Consider the following 17,704-nt stretch of genomic DNA (forward strand, 5'->3'; position numbering starts at 1 on the left):
TGGCACAGCCCAGGGCACAGGAGGAAAGGAAGGAGAGGTAGGAAAAGACTGAGACCCCTCCTTCATCAGAGAAGCGAGAAGAAAGCATCAGCCCAGCTGGAGAGTGCCCAGCAAACATGCACAACGCCAGCCCCAGCCTGGGACAGCTGAGTGGCCTGAGCCAAGCAGCTCCCTGAGGTGTTTCAGATCTGCTCTCCTGAAGTCCCAGGTCCAAATGCTGCTGTTCAGCTTGCTCCCTCCTCTGAGGATCTCAAGCTCCACAGGCTCAGGGTCCCAGCAGCCAAGGCTGCCCTTGACCTTTACATCATCCCCCAGTAGTAGGAGTACCAAGATCCAGTATCGTGAGGCTTTGCCTGCTGCCTAAAGAAAGCTTCCTCTGTCTCCTCTTCTTGATCAGGAGGTCTGCAGCAGACATCGACTTCAGTATCACCTCTGCTGGCCTGCCCTCTAATCTTCATCCACCAGCTCTCTTAACTATTGCACCCGTGCCCTGAGGCCAAGCCCCATGCATTTGAGCCACGCTTTCCCATAGATCACAACTCCTCCTCTACCCATGCCCACCCTATCTTTTCCCAAAAGTGCCTCTTTCCCTCCACTGAAGCACTGCAGCCACAAGAGTTATCCCAGCAGGTCTCCAAAACCCCAGACAGGTCACAGCTCTGCACCTCTGCATGGACTTCTAAGGTCTCCTGCCTTTTCCCCATGCTATGTGCCTCCCGTACGGGCCTTTGAGGTGGCCCCCAGTTGGTGCTGCTCTTACAGGGGAAGTGGCAGAGCCTCCCCTCTCATGCTGTCTGCCACACAAATCTGCTCTGCCCATTGCACCCTCACTTCTCTTCAGGTAAAGGTGAGCATCCCCATCCCATCCCGACATCAAAGTCTCCTCGCCAGGTTAGCAAGCCTGTTTAGAGAGGCAGTTGTCCCCCACTTTGTCAAGTATAACCCACCCCTGAGCAGTGGTGACAGAAGCCAAAGCCCTGCCTGCAACACCAGCCATGAAGCCCGGTGTTGATCCACTTCTGCTCAAGCCTTTCCCCCTCCCAGAAGGGATTGAGGAGAACCTTGGCAATTTCTTGGCAGTCCCTCTGCAACATCCAAGCTCCTCACCATTGGCAAGCAAACAGCCCCCCAAGACAACAGGTCAGCTCAGCCATTTGGTGCCTCTGGACCCCACAGGAGGGAGTCTCTTCAGACTGTCACAAGCCTTTCCTCCTTCACACAGACAAAAGCTTTGGGTCAGCTCCTTCTAAAAAAGCGCTCATTTGTCCTCACTGGTGCCCAGGCCACTACACCCCTTCTGAAGTTGCAGGCCTGCAGGTAAAGCAGGAGCCTGTGTCCTGTTTCCAGGAGTCACCATCTTTCAGCATTCCCCATCTTGACTGCCTCCCTCTACTGCCTCTTTGACCATGGTCTCCATCTCTCCTTGCTTTGTGTGGCTCAGGTTCTGGTCTCTGCCAAAGTCTGAGGTCGAGCCAGGGAGGTGAGTGAGCAAGACAGGGCCAGGATCAGGGCTGCTGGCAGTAATCAGGCTATGGCACAGTCCCATGATTGCTGCACAAGTCCATAGTGATGAGGCAGTCCGAGGGCAAGACGGGAAGTCCTCCACATGTCAGAATCTGACTCCAGATCAGCAGGCACCATGGCCACTCACCAGGCATGGCTGTGAAGCAGCTGGAGCTGCAGCTCAGCTGGGGGCCCAGCACTAGAGCCTCAGCTTCAAGCTGCTGCCACAAGAAGGATTGGTCAGCCCTGGCTGAGGCCTGCCAGCAGAGCTGCCTGGCAGTGATCTGTCTCTCCAAGGCCCTTCGAGGAAAGGTGGGCAGGCCTCAGCTGTGCCATGTGTAAGCTGGACCTGAGTCCAGGCAGACCAGCCTCCATGAGGGCACATGCACTGAGGGAGCTTACACACTGCACGCGGACCTTGCTGGAAAGAGGGTCTTTTCTTGAGGCCCCTTGTGACATAGCAGCAGTCTTTTGGGGGGTGGGGGGTGGCCTTGAATCAGACCTCCCTTCCCTCTCAGGGCAGCTGCTGGTCACTCAGACTCAGATTTCAATGAGGGACAGGAAGGGCCTGGTGGCTGAGCACCAAAGGAATCATAAGCTGTTTGTGCATCCCTGTGCATCGCAGGGGCTCTGTCCTTCCTTTCACAGCACGGTGACATGAGGACCCACGTCCCTCGGCTTCAAAAACCTGTTCAGCCCCAGGTCTGCCTGACACAGCACCAGGCTGGTGAGCTGCAAGGGTGCCCTTGGCATCAGCTGGCCATGAGGAGCCTGCCTCCCATCCCATACACCACCATTGGCAGCAGATCCACTCAGGGATTGCGAGCACGAGGCAGGCAGGATTTCTCAGCCTTTCTCAGCTTATACGTAAAGCTAAGCTTATCCTTCTGAACTCTCTAGCACTGGGCAGAGGAGATGTGTCCTGGCCTGGAGAAGCAGAGGGTGGAGCCTAACAGCCATGGCAAGGCCCTCTGAGTATTGTTACCTGCAACAAAAGCAAGGTTCCCAGCTGGTGTAAAAGTGTCCTTGCTGGGGCCTGAAAGAGGCAGTAGCAGATGTGTGAGCTTTGGAGGGACAAGGAAAGGAGGGCTCGGGAGACAGGGTCTGCATCCCTGAGCCTAGGCCCTGGGCAGCTCTCTGACGACACTGTGCCATAACCATTCAGCTGCAGTTGAGCTCCTTCTGGCCCAGGGAGCCTGCTGCTCCGTGGTGTTTGTGGAGAGAGCAGTGGAGGGTACATCCCCACCCTCCTCCTCACCTCCCATTTTTGCACAGCCAAGGAAGCTTCCTGCACCAGGGTGTCTTGCACAGCACAGAGGTACAAGGCAGCGTCAGAGACCTTGACTTCCTCCAGCCGCAGGAGACTGTATTTCCCAGTGGTGTTCAGAAATGTAGTGAATCGGCCACTCTCATTGCGACCAGATGCTACCTGATACAAGACCAGCTGTGGGGCTTGGCCTCTCCTCTGCTGGTACCAGAGCAAGCCATAGAAGTAAGAGGTCTGATAGGTGCAGGTGGTCTGGAAAGTGCCTCTCTCCTCCACTCTGACTAGACCATCTTTCTGAGTCACGGTGACCTGGCCCATGGCATCTGGAAGAAAGCAGGAGTCAGTGACTATGCGGGGAAAGGCTTCAGGATGCAACACCCCCAGGGAAGAGAGCTCCCTCTCCCTTGCTCTGCAGCAAGGTAGGGAGTGGTTTGGGGCAGGCGCTTGGTGTTCTTGGCTCAGTGCAGATCTCACAGTGTGATAATCCCATCACCTCCTGCCAGGATGCTGCTGGAAGAGCGCTTTGCTGTGGCCCTGCTCCCAGCTCCCCACTCTCCCTCCAGATCCCCAGGGGAAAGGTTGTCTTGCCTGGCTCTCATGTGCTGGCACCAGAACACCTGCAGTGGGGTGAGGGCTCCGGGAGGGGCTGCAAAAACTTCCATTCTGCTCTCCATCACCTGTCATCTTGTACGCCTGCCTGGTCATGGGCAAAGAGGGAAAAGGAAGCCCTGGCTGTGCTGACCTGCAGGAAGAAATGGGTGGCCAGGGCATGCTGCATGACATGTGCCAGCCAGGAGGGAGACTAGGACACCCTAATAACGTCAGTGGGATCAGTGCTTTCTAGCGCCTGCATCAACTTTCAAAAGTCCTGTATATCTGGGCTGCTAGGCAGTAATTTGGGACTGCAGACAGCACAGGGCTTCTGCAGAAGAACAGAAGAGGCAGAGAAGAGAGGTGGAAGGCTGGGGAAAGAAAAGCTAGAAAAGGAGGTCTTGGATGATCAGGGGACAAGGCATTTCTTTGCTGTCTCTTCCTTTCTTTTCCAGCAGTAACAGCGTCTTCAGAACAGAGGTGCAAAACACCCGTGTCATCTGATATTTCCCAACACTTGTCCACTGTTCAAGAGCAGATCCCTTCAGAGATCTGGTCAGGGTGGGAGGGTTTCCTGAGGAAAAAGAGGGACTATGCTGAGAAGAAAAGTCAGTGCTTACCCAGTGATTTCCCCAGGAGGGCAGTGAGGACAAGGTAGCTGAGGTACATGCTGAGACCGAGCCTCCCATCTCTGTGTGAGAGAGTCAGAAAACCACTTCCCCACCCCAAAACAGCTGAGCTGCTGGAAACGATGCTATTAGGGGCGCAAAGAAGGACAGAGGGAAGAGAAAATGTTTGTTCTTATCATGCCTGAAACATGCCACCTGCTGGTCTCCCTCTTCTGGCAGTGACACATGTTGCTCCTCAGGCAAGAGCCCACTGAATGTCTTCACAATGAGGGGGGCCTGCGGGCTCTGGGTTCCCCATGGTAGGAAGTGGCTGTTCCTGGCCTGATGTCCCAGTGGAGTCCTCACCTCCGCAGCTAGAAATGCATTCTTTTCTGCACACTGCTGCTTGGTGCTGTGGGGATTTCAGGGTCTTTCCCCACTGGGGGTTCCTCACCTTGCCCTGAAATGGTGCTATTTCTCCTGAGAACAGCCATTACCATTATTTCAGAACTGCACAGAACTGCAGTGGGAGTGCCAGAATGGACCTGGGAAGGCAAATGTAGGCAAGCTAGAGAACCTGGCAGTAGGGACTTGTGTTTGCATGGACAGTGACTGCATGGCCTTGCTTAGTATGTCGTGGAGGAGTAGGGCTGAGATTTCTGTGGCAAGGATGTCTAGAGAGCTGATGGCCTCGTGTCTAAAGCACGCCGACCATCCTTGGACCAAAGGTGCAATCATTGCTCTGTCCCAGGCTCCCTAGTGGCTGACCAACAGCTGAACACTCAAGGCCAGCACCAGCACTTGGGTAGGAGCCTAACGGGCAGTTCAGGCAGGCTGTGTCCAGTCCAAAGGACAGGAAGGAGGCTGCTGCAGACATCCATCTCTTTGTCCCTCCTAGAAGTCGCAACCAGACAAACCATCCCCCAGCAAGGAAGACGTGTCCGCAGTGTCTCCTGTCATCCAGCACCCAGCCAGACACAGGCATCCGCACCCAACTCCGCAGGAGATCAAAAAGGGATCCTTGCACCTCCCCATGCCAACCTGGGCCCTGCAGATTGTCTGGACGTAGGTAGCGCCAGGCACAGACAGAGGTGCCTGGACACAGCTGTCCAGCTCTATATCCCCACAACATTTTTTTCCCTCCTCTCCCACGCAGACGAAGCTTCTCAAGGGAAACATCTTCGAGAACGGCACCCACTGCAGGAGCTCATCACACAGAGACAGAAACACTCCTTCCCTCTGGCAGGGGCAAAGGGAGCCCATCAGAGCCCTGTTTTTTACAGCGGGTCCCTCTCTTCACTTGTCCCCATACACAGCCTCTGACTGCCTGTGCCACCCTGTGTCTCAGGACCTCACCTAGGCAAGCACAAGGGCTACCCACTCTTCATCCCTTCCCATGAATGCCCCCAACAGGGATCCTGCATCAGCTCTCATGCAGGGCCTTTTGCTAACATACTCAGCAGGAGTTGCAGCAGGCAGGTTTTCTGCACAACCACTCCCATTCACAGCCCTCCGCTCCCACGGACTTCAGGGTCTCACAGTTGAGCCGAGGCCATGGCAGGAGGGATGGTGAGCTGTGCTCTGCTCTCCCAAGCCTGAAAGCTGCCAGTAGTCCCCCGTCACGCAGTTACAAAGGCCACCTGACACAGGCCTGCGGCCCCACCCCGCTGGCCAACAGCTGCAACAAGCCTTGTGGCAGGCAGTGCAGGAACTCCACCGTTGTCCTTGAGCCCCCTCCCGTGGTGGTTGCCCTGCACGGGGCCATCCTCTGGTCCTCCACTTCTGCTGCCATTGGCAACATCCTCAGCTGTGAGGGAGTCCCCATCCCCTCTGGGTCCTGTGACCTCTCCAGCATTTCCAGCCACTACTGTGGCACAAGGTTTCCCCCCCACTGCAGTCACTGGCGATGGCTCCAGGGAAGGAATTCAAAGCTGATGCAGGCCACTGATTTCACAGAGGCTGAGAATCCAGGGCTCCCCTTGCAAAAGCAAGGCAGGAAAGGGGCTAGCCTGGCCTCCCTGAAAACACAGCCAATGGCTGACTTGCCTGTCTTCCACTCTCGCCCCTTCCTTTGTTGTCTGCTGCTCCATTGGCCATGATGCTCCCTCAAGACAGCCAAGGGGGCACCTGCTGGCTCCTCTCCTTCTGTGGGGTCCGCAGACATACACCCAGAGAAAACTCTGCCATGGTCAAGGGACACACATTCTTGGCTGCTCCTGGTGCTGGCTGCACTGGGGACCTAAGCTCAGAGTAACCACCTTTCCCTCTTTAGACTCATTAAAGTTCTGTTGCGTCCAAGCCCGGGTGTCCATGTAATGTTTCCCTCTTCAGACAGTATCTCAAGCTGCACAGGGAGAAGAGCATTGCTTGCACTGGGGAGGGGTGGGGGGTAGGTGAGGACGGAGGGCAGTTAAGGTAGTGGAACAAGTTGACTCTTTCCCAGAATCATGGGAGAGAGGGACACACTGCAATGGATCCCTTTCAGGCATGGTCCCGTGGAGCTGAGGAAGACATCCCCAGCTACCACAGAGATGCAACACATGGACAAGCCTGTGGCCACTGCACAAGGCCCACGAGCAGGGTGAGAAGGGCTGAGGGCAAGAGAACACAGCCCGCATCCTGCCCTGCCTGGCATCTTATGGCCATCTCACAGCACAGGGTAACCTGACACAAGCACACAGCAATCAGTGATGCTTGATCTCTCCCTTCCCTGCCTTTGGTTCCACCCCAAAACAGCCCTTAGGCAATCTTCATGTCTCATGCAACCCCCAAATGCTCTTGCCCTGCATCCCATAATGTGTCCCAAACACCTCAGCAGTAACACCCCCACACAAACACTTAATCCAAAAGCTGCTCTGCCAAGCTGCTCCCAATGATATATCTCAGTGGGTTTCACACCTTGACTGTGGAGCCCCTGACTCTCCTGGGACATTCCTGGGAGGCGCCCAGACAGGGGGTCTTTTCCTCTGAGTATGTAATTTGGCTTCCTCCACCTGCCATTGTGCTCCTTAATGCTTGTAGAGGTAAGTCCTTGATGGGCTGAGGGCTCTCTTGAGATGGGCCTGCAAGTAGCTGGGGCAGGGTATTGTGCCATTGTTTCCCTGTGCTCTTTTGTATGTGTGCAGATGAGCTTTTTATCACATAACCTAACACATTACAGGTGAGACCCAAACCCCTGCATTACCCCTTACCTCACTGCAGCAACTGGGGGCAGGCAGAGGGATGAGTACAATCCAGAGCAAAAACAAGGGAAGGTGAGGCTAGGAAGGGAGGAGCACAGGTCTTCTACTGAGGCCGAAGTGGGGAAGAAGGAGAGCTGTGTGTGTAGAGGACTGTTTGAACCTGCGTGTCCTTTTCTTTGCTAGAGCCTGAAACAGTGACCAGAAGTTTGTGCTGAGCGGCAATAAACTGAAATGTTTACACTTGCTGTGCTGAGATTGCCACAGCCCTCTGCAGGGGTGAGAGGTACTTCCTGCCCTCCGCTCCCACTGGGGCCGCCGGCCCAGAGCTGCTCCCAGCCCAGTTGGCGGCCCCAGCCCCGGCCATGTTGCACTCGAGGGCTTGGTGCTGCGCGGCCCAACGCCGCACCCGGCAGGGCGAGAGACCACAGGCAGTGCCCGGTAAGCAGTTGGGCTGAGCGCTGCCTGCCCTTGGGCAGTGGTTCTGGGCCAAGTGTGGGGCAGCGCCGGGTGCTGGCAGGGGCTGCCGGTGCTAGCGGTGACAGATCAGCAGACCCAGCCCGGCCCTGCAGGGGCGACTGGGGAGGCGGTGGTGCAGCCCAGCGTGGGCAGTGGGAGGCGAACTCGGCCCCGGAGCCCACGGCACTTCCGCTGCCTTGGGACCTCCGAGCGGGCATCTGCGCACCCCAGCAGGGAGACGGCCTCGGGGCCTGGCTGTCTGTGGGTCCAAGGCAACTCCTGGAGTCTTTCTCTTGCTCCTCTCAAACCCTTAGAGCTTGTAGATTGAACCAGCTTTCCTTTCAAGATCAGTCCCAAGTCTCTTCCAGGACCTGAACAGCCTGTGGCCTGGGTGATGGGGTCAGCTGTGTGAGCAGAGGCTTATCACAGTGGGCTTTACAGAGCTGGGAGAAGTAAGGTATGCTTTCACAGAGTACAAAGAAGGGAAGAGGGTTTTTTTCTTCTTTTTTTTTAATCAAGGAGTGACGATGAGTCAACATGGTGGAGAGCAGCGTGTTAGAGCTGGTGTGTGTGGATTTCAGCTCTGACAGCCAAGCCATACCTGGCCAATACATCCTGTGGTTCTTATTCTCCGTGCTTTTTGCAGTTCCTCTTGATCTATGTCTTCAGTCTCTCTCTCCCCCTCACCCCCCACCCACCACCTCCTAAAGCATTTCATCAGATCATCAGATAAATGCCCATAATGGTAGGGATGAGCTAGCTACTTACACAGATTGGTAACTGCTGCTTAACTTTGCTTTTTCTCCCTCTTCCTTTGTTTTATTGTCATGCATGCCAATACAAGGAGGAAAAAGTGGGACAGGTTCTCTTTGGGTGGGCTCTCATGGCTGCAGTTAAAGGAAAGGAGAAAGTAAGAGGCTGAAATGAATCTAATCACACACACAGAGAGTTTATTTCCTTTGTCCTTGCAGTTAGAAAACAAGCCCCTGAATCTCTGTCAAAACACCTCATCTAATGGCAGCCAGGCAGGGCTGGCTGAGTGCCTGATTTCCCTTCTCAACAGCAGCCTTTCAGGAACTTGCAAACTGTGGCCCAGAGGGGCTGCAGGCCTGTCCATGAGCCTGTCCCCAACCACTTTGCTGAAACCTGCTGTGCACACGTTTTCTTGATGCTGCCAGGCTGAAAATGCCTGTCTCTTTCTAACCTTTGACCCTCACAAACCTGCAAGGATTGCCAAAAGGACACTGCTTTCCAGTCCCAACAAGAGACACCAGTGGCAAGTACTACTGTACAGCCAGAGCCTGGATGATATCTCACTCGTGGGTTTATCCTCCAGAACCAGCTGGGTGGAAAGATACCTGCTGCAAGAGGTGTTTTCAGCCAAGTGCCCTCCTGCACTGAGCAGGAGGAAATTGCGTGCAGATTGTCACAGGGGAAACCTTGCTCTCTGCCCTTTGCTCCTCCTCACCTCAGCGGTATCACCCTCCTTGGGCTGAGGGATCCAGTTCTTGGCTGAGGCTGTGTGAGGGCATCCTTTAGCTTTTCCAGCAATGCCCAGTCTCAGAAGGTCCCTCCTCACTGGGCTCCAGGCAAACGTCCTGTGCAGAAACAAGCAAACAAAGAGCAAACAAACAATCAGACAACCCCCCAGTATTTTCTATGAGACTTCAAGACTCACAGGAGTTCCTGACTGGGTTTTTCCAGCCCTTGGTGCCACACAGAGAGCAGAACAGCCCACCAGCTCCATGCAAAAAGGGTGTGGGCAGTGTGGTCCTGTCCTGGAGTGTGGGGAGAACATTTGCACAGCAGAGGCTTTTTCCCTGCTTCATAGTGAAAGCCACTGGCACCACAGCTTTCAGAAAGAGGATCTTTGACTGGAGATCCCTGGATGTGGAGGAAAGCTGGCACTAGCAAGGGAGAGCCCACTGGAGCTCAGCCTTGCACAGAGACACCCCCTTCCTTCCCCAGGTTCCTGCACAGCCAAGGAATGTGCGTGCACCAGGCTCTCTTGCATGTAACAGAGGTACAAGGTCGTATGGATGGCCTTGACTTCCTCCAGCTAGAAGAGGCATATCTACCCCTGGTGTTCAGCAATGTGGTGAATCAGCCCCTCTTCTTGAGACCAGCAGCTGCCTGATAGGAGACCAGCTGAGGTCTGGCCTCTGCTGTGCTGGTCACCAGAGTAAGGCGGTCTGGTAAATCTAGGTGATCTGGAAGGTGCCTGTCTCCTCCACTGGCACTAGTCCCTCTTAGGACGTGAGGAGGGTCTGGGCCATGGCACCTGGAGGAAAGCAAGGGTCAGTGACTGCACAGAGAAAGGCTTCAGGACACCAGCCAAGACAGGATGCAAAACCATCAGGGAAGAAGGCTCCAGGCTGGGGACAGCAGGGTGTCGAGTGGGTTGGGGCAGGAGCTCGGAGTTCCTGGCTCAGTGTAGATTCCACAGCCCTATAACACCCATCCCATCCTGCCAGGATGCCCCCGGAGGAGAGCTCTGCTGTGCCCCTGCTCCTCCTTCTCCTGATGCCCAGGGAACACACTGTCAATCCTGGCCCTCACGTGCTTGGACCAGGACACCTCCAGCAGGGTGAGGGAACTAGGAAAGCCACTAAGAAAAGATCCCTCTTGATCCCCATTCCCTGTCATCTCAGATGACTCCTGGGTGCCCAGGTACACACAGAAAAGGAAGCCCTGGCAGTGTTGACCTTCTGAAGGAGACTGCTGGCCACAGCATGCTGCCTTGCAGGTGCCAGTTGGCAGGGAGACTGGGACTCCCTAATAATGTTAACTGGAGGAGAGCTTGCAAGTCTATTCATCAGCTTTGATAAGATCAGTCTTTCATGTTGCAAAGACAGAAATGTGGGTTTGTAGAATAGCTGTGAAATAGCTGTAAAACACTGGTCCCAGGAAGGGTCAGGAGAGAGAGGCAGAGAAAGATGGGCAGCAGGGGAAAGAAAGGCAGGAGAGAATTGTCTGAAGAGAATGGGGAGGATGAGTCCCTTCCCTGTCTCCTCTTTTCTTTGCCAGCAGTAGCAGCACCTTGAGAAAGCTGGTGCAAAAACACCTCTGTGAGCTGAGATTTCCCAGCGTTTTCCCATTATTCAAGAGCAGTGGCCTGCAGTGACCTGGTAAGGGTGGTGAGAGTTTCCTGGAGAAAAAAGGAATTGTGCCTCGAGGCAAAACCCATACTTACCTAGCCATTGCCTCAGGGAGGCAGTGAGGACAACATACCTGAGGTGCATACTTAGAGGGACACTCCTGCTAGTTAGTGACAGTCAGAAAACCACTTCCCAGCCCAGAGAGAGCAGAGCTGTCAGAAATGAGTCCATGGGGCAGGCAGCAAAGGCAGAAGTGGGGAAGAGAAAGTGCTCTTGTTGTTATTATGCCTGAAATGCTTCCTCTGTTTTTCTCTCCTCTGGCTTTGACACACGTCAGGCCATTGAATGTCCTGACAGTGGAGGGGACCTGGGAGCTCTGTGCTCCTCATGGCAGGAAGGGTCTGTTCTTGGTTTGATCTCCCAATGGAGTCCTCTCCTCACCACTTAGAAGTGCTTGCTTTCCTGCACACCCTCTGCTTGGCTGCTTGTAACTTCGGGGGGTTCTTCCCGCTGGGGTTTCACATCTTGAGCTTCCTCTGCTCTCTGTGGAAGGTGCTATTTCCTCTTGAAACAGAAGTATCCTCCAGCTCTGTGGCTTCTCCCTTTTTCTTCCTCCGGTGCCTGGGAACACTACCTCCCACCAGAATGCCCAGAAGCAGGTGGGCAACCCTGCTCTGCACCACCCCAGGGAGTCTGGCTGTGTCTTGTTCTGGCAGGATAACCTGCAACCCCAGAGAGGCAGCTGGCTCCAATGGGGACTGTGGACTCCCACAAACCCAGAGGTGACAAGCACATCCTACTGTATGGCTGAAGGGGGAAAAGCTGGGAATCAGTAAGTTGCTGCCTCCCCAGGGTGTACCTGAGGCACTCCTCGGGGTGCTAGTCTGTGAAGTCTGTGGATAGCACAGCACTGAACCCTGGAACAGGAATGGGATGGGAAGGGGTGAGATGATGCAGATGGGAACGCCCACCCCCCCCCCCATCTCCACCTCCTTCTTGGATCAACTCTAGACCGACCCCATGCACCAGCCACAGCAGAGATAACGAGCTCTGTTCTGTTCACTTTAAGGCTGATTTAGGCTTTGCCTCAAAAAACTCCACAGTGATAATGATAACAACAACAACAGCACTGTTACCACTACCACTACTACTACTATAAATAATAATAATAACAACAATTAAAATAACAGTAATAATTTTTAACCTTCTAAGACCTGGAGCAGTAAGGCCTGCAGGCTCTACCCTAACCCCTCCAGTTCATGACCATGCTGCACCTCACATGCTGCAGAAGGGAATTCCTAGAGATGTGGGGGCTCTCAAGACTGACACAGCCTTTTCCCATGTGAAAGACTCTCCTTCCTTGACTCCTGTGTCTCCTCTCTCCATCCCCAAGGTCTTGCCTGCGTTGGATGCACCTGGCTGCTGTATCGTGTCTGCCTCCAAGCCCCTCTCGGGACACTCCAATGCTGCAGCTCTCAGACATCTGAAGGAACACCACTCCTGAGCCCTGCAGTCCCCCAAATGCTATGGTTGTGGTTTCTGCCTATGCTGACTTTAAGATTGCATCTTTTAGAGACACCTTTACTTTTTCAGACTTCAGTAAAACAGTCTTTAGTGTAAATGTGAATTAGATCAAGAGTGTTTTTCCAATTGTAATACCAGTATCCAGATGATTGATTATATCAGTAAGGTTTTACTAATTTAACAGATATTATAGAGATAACATAAATATTATAAAACAGTTGCAGCTACCTGTCAAATCTTCATGCAAGTTTACTTAGTAGGTAGTGAGGAGTTATTAATTACCAGAAAAGTCAGATCAGAATTGGAACATCACAAAATGCTGAATGCAATTATGCATATCCATAGTAGTAATAGCTACCTTCTGTATTTTCTGTTTTCTGTAGCTATTATAGCCTTCATAGTAAAAATGAACAAACACTTAACTGGACATCATACAAATCGTCAAACTGGAAAAAACATAAAAAATATGATTTTCTTTAACCCATTTAACATCAATTTCAGAAAATTTTTCATTCCAGCCTGCAATCTATGAAATACAGTCCTGCCAATCCCTCCAGGCAGGGTGAAATCTCTCTTCCTGTCTGCATGAAGGTACCTCATAAGCCAGGCAATCCCCTTTCCTGTCACACCATCCCAGCCTCAGAGCAATCATAGACCACTTCAGAAACCATTCTTGTAGCAGCCATTTCCCCCTAAAGCAAACAAATACACACCTTCTCAGTCACTACTAGACTTGGTTTCTTCATAGCCAGTTACATCTCCATTTGCCCTGGTCTTCACCTTTAGCTGCAGAAAATCCTGCTTTCCCTCTTTGCATAGAATCATAGAACTGTTGAGTGATTTAGGCTGGAGGAGACCTCTGGAGGTCATCTAGTCCAAGCAGATGCCATGAGATCCAGCTGCTCAGGGTCCTGCCCAGTTAAGTCCTGAATACCTCCAAGCACTGCTGTTTTACAGCCTCTCTGGGAAACTTGATCCACCCCCAGGGTAAATAACAACAACAACAACAACAATAAAAACAATAACAAGTCCTGATTTGTAATCCATATTTCCCATGTTCCAACCTGTGTCCATTGCCTTTCACTCTATGGCTGAGCACCTTTGAGAAGACTCTGCTTCCGTCTGTTTTTTTAGTCTCCAATCAGGGACCTGTGGACAGCAAGTCTTCCTTTAGCTCTCTCTTTTTAAGGCTGAAGAAGCCCAGTTCACCAAGCCTCTGCTTGTGTGCCACATGCTCCAGCCCCATGACCTTCTGGCTGGCCTCTGCCAATCTCATTCTGCATGTCAGTGCCTCAAGAAGCTGAAAGGAGCCTTTTGCCAGGGGAAATGTTGTCTCTTGAGGCAAGCCTTTAGGGGAAAATGCCCTGGTAAGCAGGGCCTCCCTCCTGTCTGACACCTGGGCACAGGGAACCAGCAGTTTAGTTTGCTGTTTTGGGATGAGTCATTGGGCCAAGATGAGCCACTCCTGGCAGGCGGGAGTGTTAGAAGTACTGCAGACGGCCCCATGGAAGAATCATCCTCTGAGCTCTCGCCAGCCACACTGTGCATCCAGCTCTCCAACTCCAGCTGTGGCCAGGAAAACACAACAGATGTGAGATTAGTCCCATGGGCAATCAGAATCAATGTAACGTGCTTAGAAAAAAGGACGCAGGTCATTTCAAATGTCATTTTGGAATGAGGTAGTAGTGCCCCCATATGCAAACCTGTCTATTATTTGGTCTCCCACATGCCCCACTTTTCTCACCAAATCCTGACTCTTCCATCACACATCTTTGGGTGCTTCAAGAGCAAGAGGACGGAACGGAAACCATCCTCCAGCTGCCATCCAAACTACTGCTTGCTTTCCCATCCAAGTGGGAGCATGGCTGCTCATCTACCTTCCTATCCCCCACAGGCACAGGCCATCTCTTTTCTCCAGGTGCCTCCTTCTCCTTCCCCCCTTCTCATTCTTTCTGTCCTGTCTCTCCTTCTCATGCATTCTCCTGCATTCCCTCCTTGGCACAAAGACTGAGCTCTGTGTGTCACCTCAGGAGGCCTCACTGCAAACACCTGCACATTTGCTCCCCCAGGCAGGAAAACCCAGCCAGTGTCTCCTTTCAGGCACCCTGGCTGTTTCTGTCACCTCCCACCACAGCTGCTCTCCAGGGCCAGCTCTTTGCTCCACCAAACAGACTTAGCACCACAAGAGCACTGCACACAGGCTGAGCTCAAAGCTACATGCAAACAGAGGCAAGGAGAGAAATGCCCCACAGAGCACTCTGCATGCCTTTCTGTGCAGTGCTGCGCACTGAGGACACCAGCGTGGGCTCAGTGCACAGAGGTAGACAGCGCTGTCTTGGAGCTCAGCTTTCTGCATGTGGAGAAGCACGAGGGAGGTCTCCACAGACAGCAAAGAGGAGAACCTTCCCGACTCTGCCTGAGGTTTCCATTTTCCCACTTGCAGCAACAGCTTAGGGGGCTGCGCTGGGAGCTGCTGGTACCAGGAGATGTAGGGATTGGAAAAGCTGGAGGAGAAATTACAGTGCAGTGTTACGTTGTGTCCTGCCTGGATGGTCGCTTCTGGTGGGAACTGCAGCACAAAGTCCTTTTGTGCATGACCTGTAAAGGCAGAAAGGCATTTCAGCACTGCTTGTCTGTGTATGCATCTATCTATCTATCACTTCTTCAGCTCTCTCAATATCCCCCACCTCCATTTTTCTCTTTTCACAGCCTATGGAAAACTAAGGTGTTTGTCTGTACACCCTTCTTTCTCCAAGTTCTTGTGACTCCTCAGAGGCCAGTCTGTGAACTCATCCTGATTTTCATCAGTATCTCACTGGGCTGTGAGGCCATCCGCTGTTTCTGTACCTATCACTGGCTTTTTGCCCCTCCTGGAGATCAGAAGCAGCTCTATTAGCTATTGGTCTCTCCTTCTGCCTTGCCTAGCTCTGGTCATACTTCTCACTACAACATTCTCTCCCTAAGCCACACCACAGTGTCTGTCCATGCCCTGGCTTTATAAAGCTTTCCACCTCTCCTAGCATGGACTTAGCCTTCTCTGAACAGTCTTCAAGGATTTTTGACATTCCAGCATAGATTGACAACATGTTTTTCAAATCCACCGAGGACAGAATTTCCCATGTCTAGCACTGGTCCCTCCCCTGGCAGATCGCGCTCGCTCTCTCTCTCGCTAAATACATATGGATAAACAGTGCACACAAAGGCACTTGTTATCTCAGAAAGAGTCATGCAGAGCCTCCTTCCTCCTTTTATGCCCATTACTCCTGACATCCCTCAGAGTACTTGCAGTGCTCCACCGGCAGCCCCTGCTCTCCCTGCAGAAAGGCTGCCAGTTCCCCGTGAAGTCAGAATTTGCACCTCCCCCTCCAGCACTGACAAGGCACTCTCTTGCTCTGATGCTCCCCAGCCTGAAAGTGTGTCTCACCAAAGGCTGCCAGTCCCAGCTGGGCTGCCAGAAAAATCAGGACCATGTCACGATCTCCACTCCACGAGGTGTCCAGGTATCTCCGAGAAAGAGGGTGCTGAAGATAGCAGGTCCTGTCTTCCCCTGCCTCTGCAGGCTCAAAGCACCCTCCAGACCTCAGCCCAGAGGGTGGAGCAACACTCTCTCACTGCTGCTTCAGACAGATCTGCTTGGGACCTTACACCTCTGCCCCAGGGAGGCTCTCTGGAGAAAGGAGCTGAAGCTGTTAAAATGCTCAGCCTAAGCAAAGCAATCAAGCTGCAGCCTTTCCTGTGCTCCATGTTCCCAAGGACCAACGGGAGGCTTTTTCAGCACTCGGAGGTCCCTATGTGCAGTCAGGCCACAGCTGAGCTCTTTCACAAGCCTCTAGGCCCAAAGGTGCTTGGATATCCTCAGTCAGACACTCCCAGCTGTAGCACTGCTGCCTTTGAACTCTGCACCACATTGCCAAAGGGGCCCTGGGCACCAAAAAATTCCTGTAGGAGCCTAACATCGTGCAGCCTGCTCTCAGGCACAAGGAGGCTGCTGGGTGTCTTCCTGCTTTTTGCCCCTCCTGGAGATCACAAGCAGCCCAGACATCCCCCAGCAAGGAAGAAGTGTCCGTGATGAACTCTTCTTGCCATCCAGAGCCCAACCCAAGACAGAGGCTTATGCCCACTCCAGCAGGGGATGGAGAAGGGCCACTTTGCTCCCAATCACATCCTCCTTGGCCCTAAGTACTGTTTGAACAGAGCTAGGACCAGACACAGACAAAGACACTGTGACCCAGGCTGTCTCTCCCCACAAGGATTTCCCCTCTGTTCTCCCCCAGCCAGTCAAGAGGCTCCTCAAGGGAAAGGGCTCTGGGAAAAGCACCTGCTGCAGAAACCCTCCACCAGAGGCAGACACACTGTCCCCTCTGGCAGGGTGGCAGAAATGGCAGCACAGTGCTTTGCTTTGCTGAAAAGCCCTCTCCATCCCTTCGAGTATCCACGTGCACAGCCTCCAGCTGCTTGTGCTCACCTGGACCCTGGGAGTCACATACAGGAGAGACAAGGGTGGGCTGAGGGCTGGCTACTGGAGGGACCAGGAGCTCCCAGCCAGCTCCTGGAGAGACCATGAGCTTTGAGACTCAGCTACAGGTAAGGCCACAGGTAAGGTGCTGGACCAACTGTTGGAGAGACCTTTGTGCCTCTGTTGTGTGTCTGTGTCTTGCGCATGAGGCAACTGGGAGACCAGGTCATGCCACAGCATCTATTTATAGGCCTGAGTGTCTAAGGCCAGTTACTGGAGGAATCCACCCTGTCCACAGTGTGTGTGTGTGTAGTTCGGCACACCGTTAACTCTTGTGGGGCTGTGGGCACTGGGGGTTCGTGTGTCGAGGTGCCAGCAAATGGGGTGACCGGGAGATCCTGATCAGCTCAATCGCCCCCTCTCCGGGCACCGCGGGCAACACCAGCATTACGGTCGCTGTTTCCTCACCCCCCGCAGCCGCGGTGGGGGTATGTCTGTCTCCGTCACGGCCGGGATAGGAGCTGCTTGCCCACTCGGCAGCTTGGGAGCCATTTCGGGGGCCCTCCTGCCACCGAGGACCCGGCGCAGAGCCACTCGCGGAGGGGCAGGCCCGGCGCGGTGCAGCGAGGGGCGAGGCGAGACGGCCCCGGCGGGTGGAGCGGCAGCGCCCCCGGCGGGCCCGGGCGGGCCCGGTCCCAGGCCCCGCCCCGCACCCCCAGTCCCGCCCCACCGGCGGCAGTTCGTGCCCGGCCGCAGACCCAGCCTGTGCCGCCAGGTCTCCCACGGCGCAGTAATACACCGCCACGTACCTCCAGCGGGGCCGGGCGAGATGCAGGACGCTGGAGCGGTGGTCTTCGGCCACCAGCAGGCTCCCCGGCGGGTCCTGCACCTCTTTGGACCCTTTGTGAGCACTCGTGATGAACGCGGGACCTCGTCCTGGGAGCTGCCGGTAGCAGTAGATGTACTCGCCGGTCTGTATGTTGGGATGCGAGCAGGTGATGTTAATGCCAGTGCCCTCG

The 17,704-nt window shown here is 54.0% G+C and overlaps 1 long non-coding RNA gene across 2 annotated transcripts; it reads right to left on the bottom strand.

Moving 5' to 3' along the window:
* Positions 1-12,454: 12,454 nt before the first annotated feature.
* On the bottom strand, positions 12,455-16,316 carry LOC135330568 (uncharacterized). 2 transcript variants are annotated; one of them, XR_010392543.1, is made up of 3 exons: positions 15,654-16,316; positions 14,750-14,827; positions 12,455-13,795 (listed from the first exon to the last, which is right to left on the bottom strand). It is a non-coding gene; the product is annotated as an uncharacterized LOC135330568 (long non-coding RNA). The 2 variants fall into 2 exon arrangements; XR_010392542.1 differs by lacking the exon at positions 15,654-16,316 and having other exon boundaries at positions 14,750-15,325.
* Between the last annotated feature and the right edge of the window lie 1,388 nt (positions 16,317-17,704).

Source organism: Dromaius novaehollandiae, chromosome 22 (genome assembly GCF_036370855.1).
Source record: "Dromaius novaehollandiae isolate bDroNov1 chromosome 22, bDroNov1.hap1, whole genome shotgun sequence".
NCBI lineage: Eukaryota > Metazoa > Chordata > Aves > Casuariiformes > Dromaiidae > Dromaius > Dromaius novaehollandiae.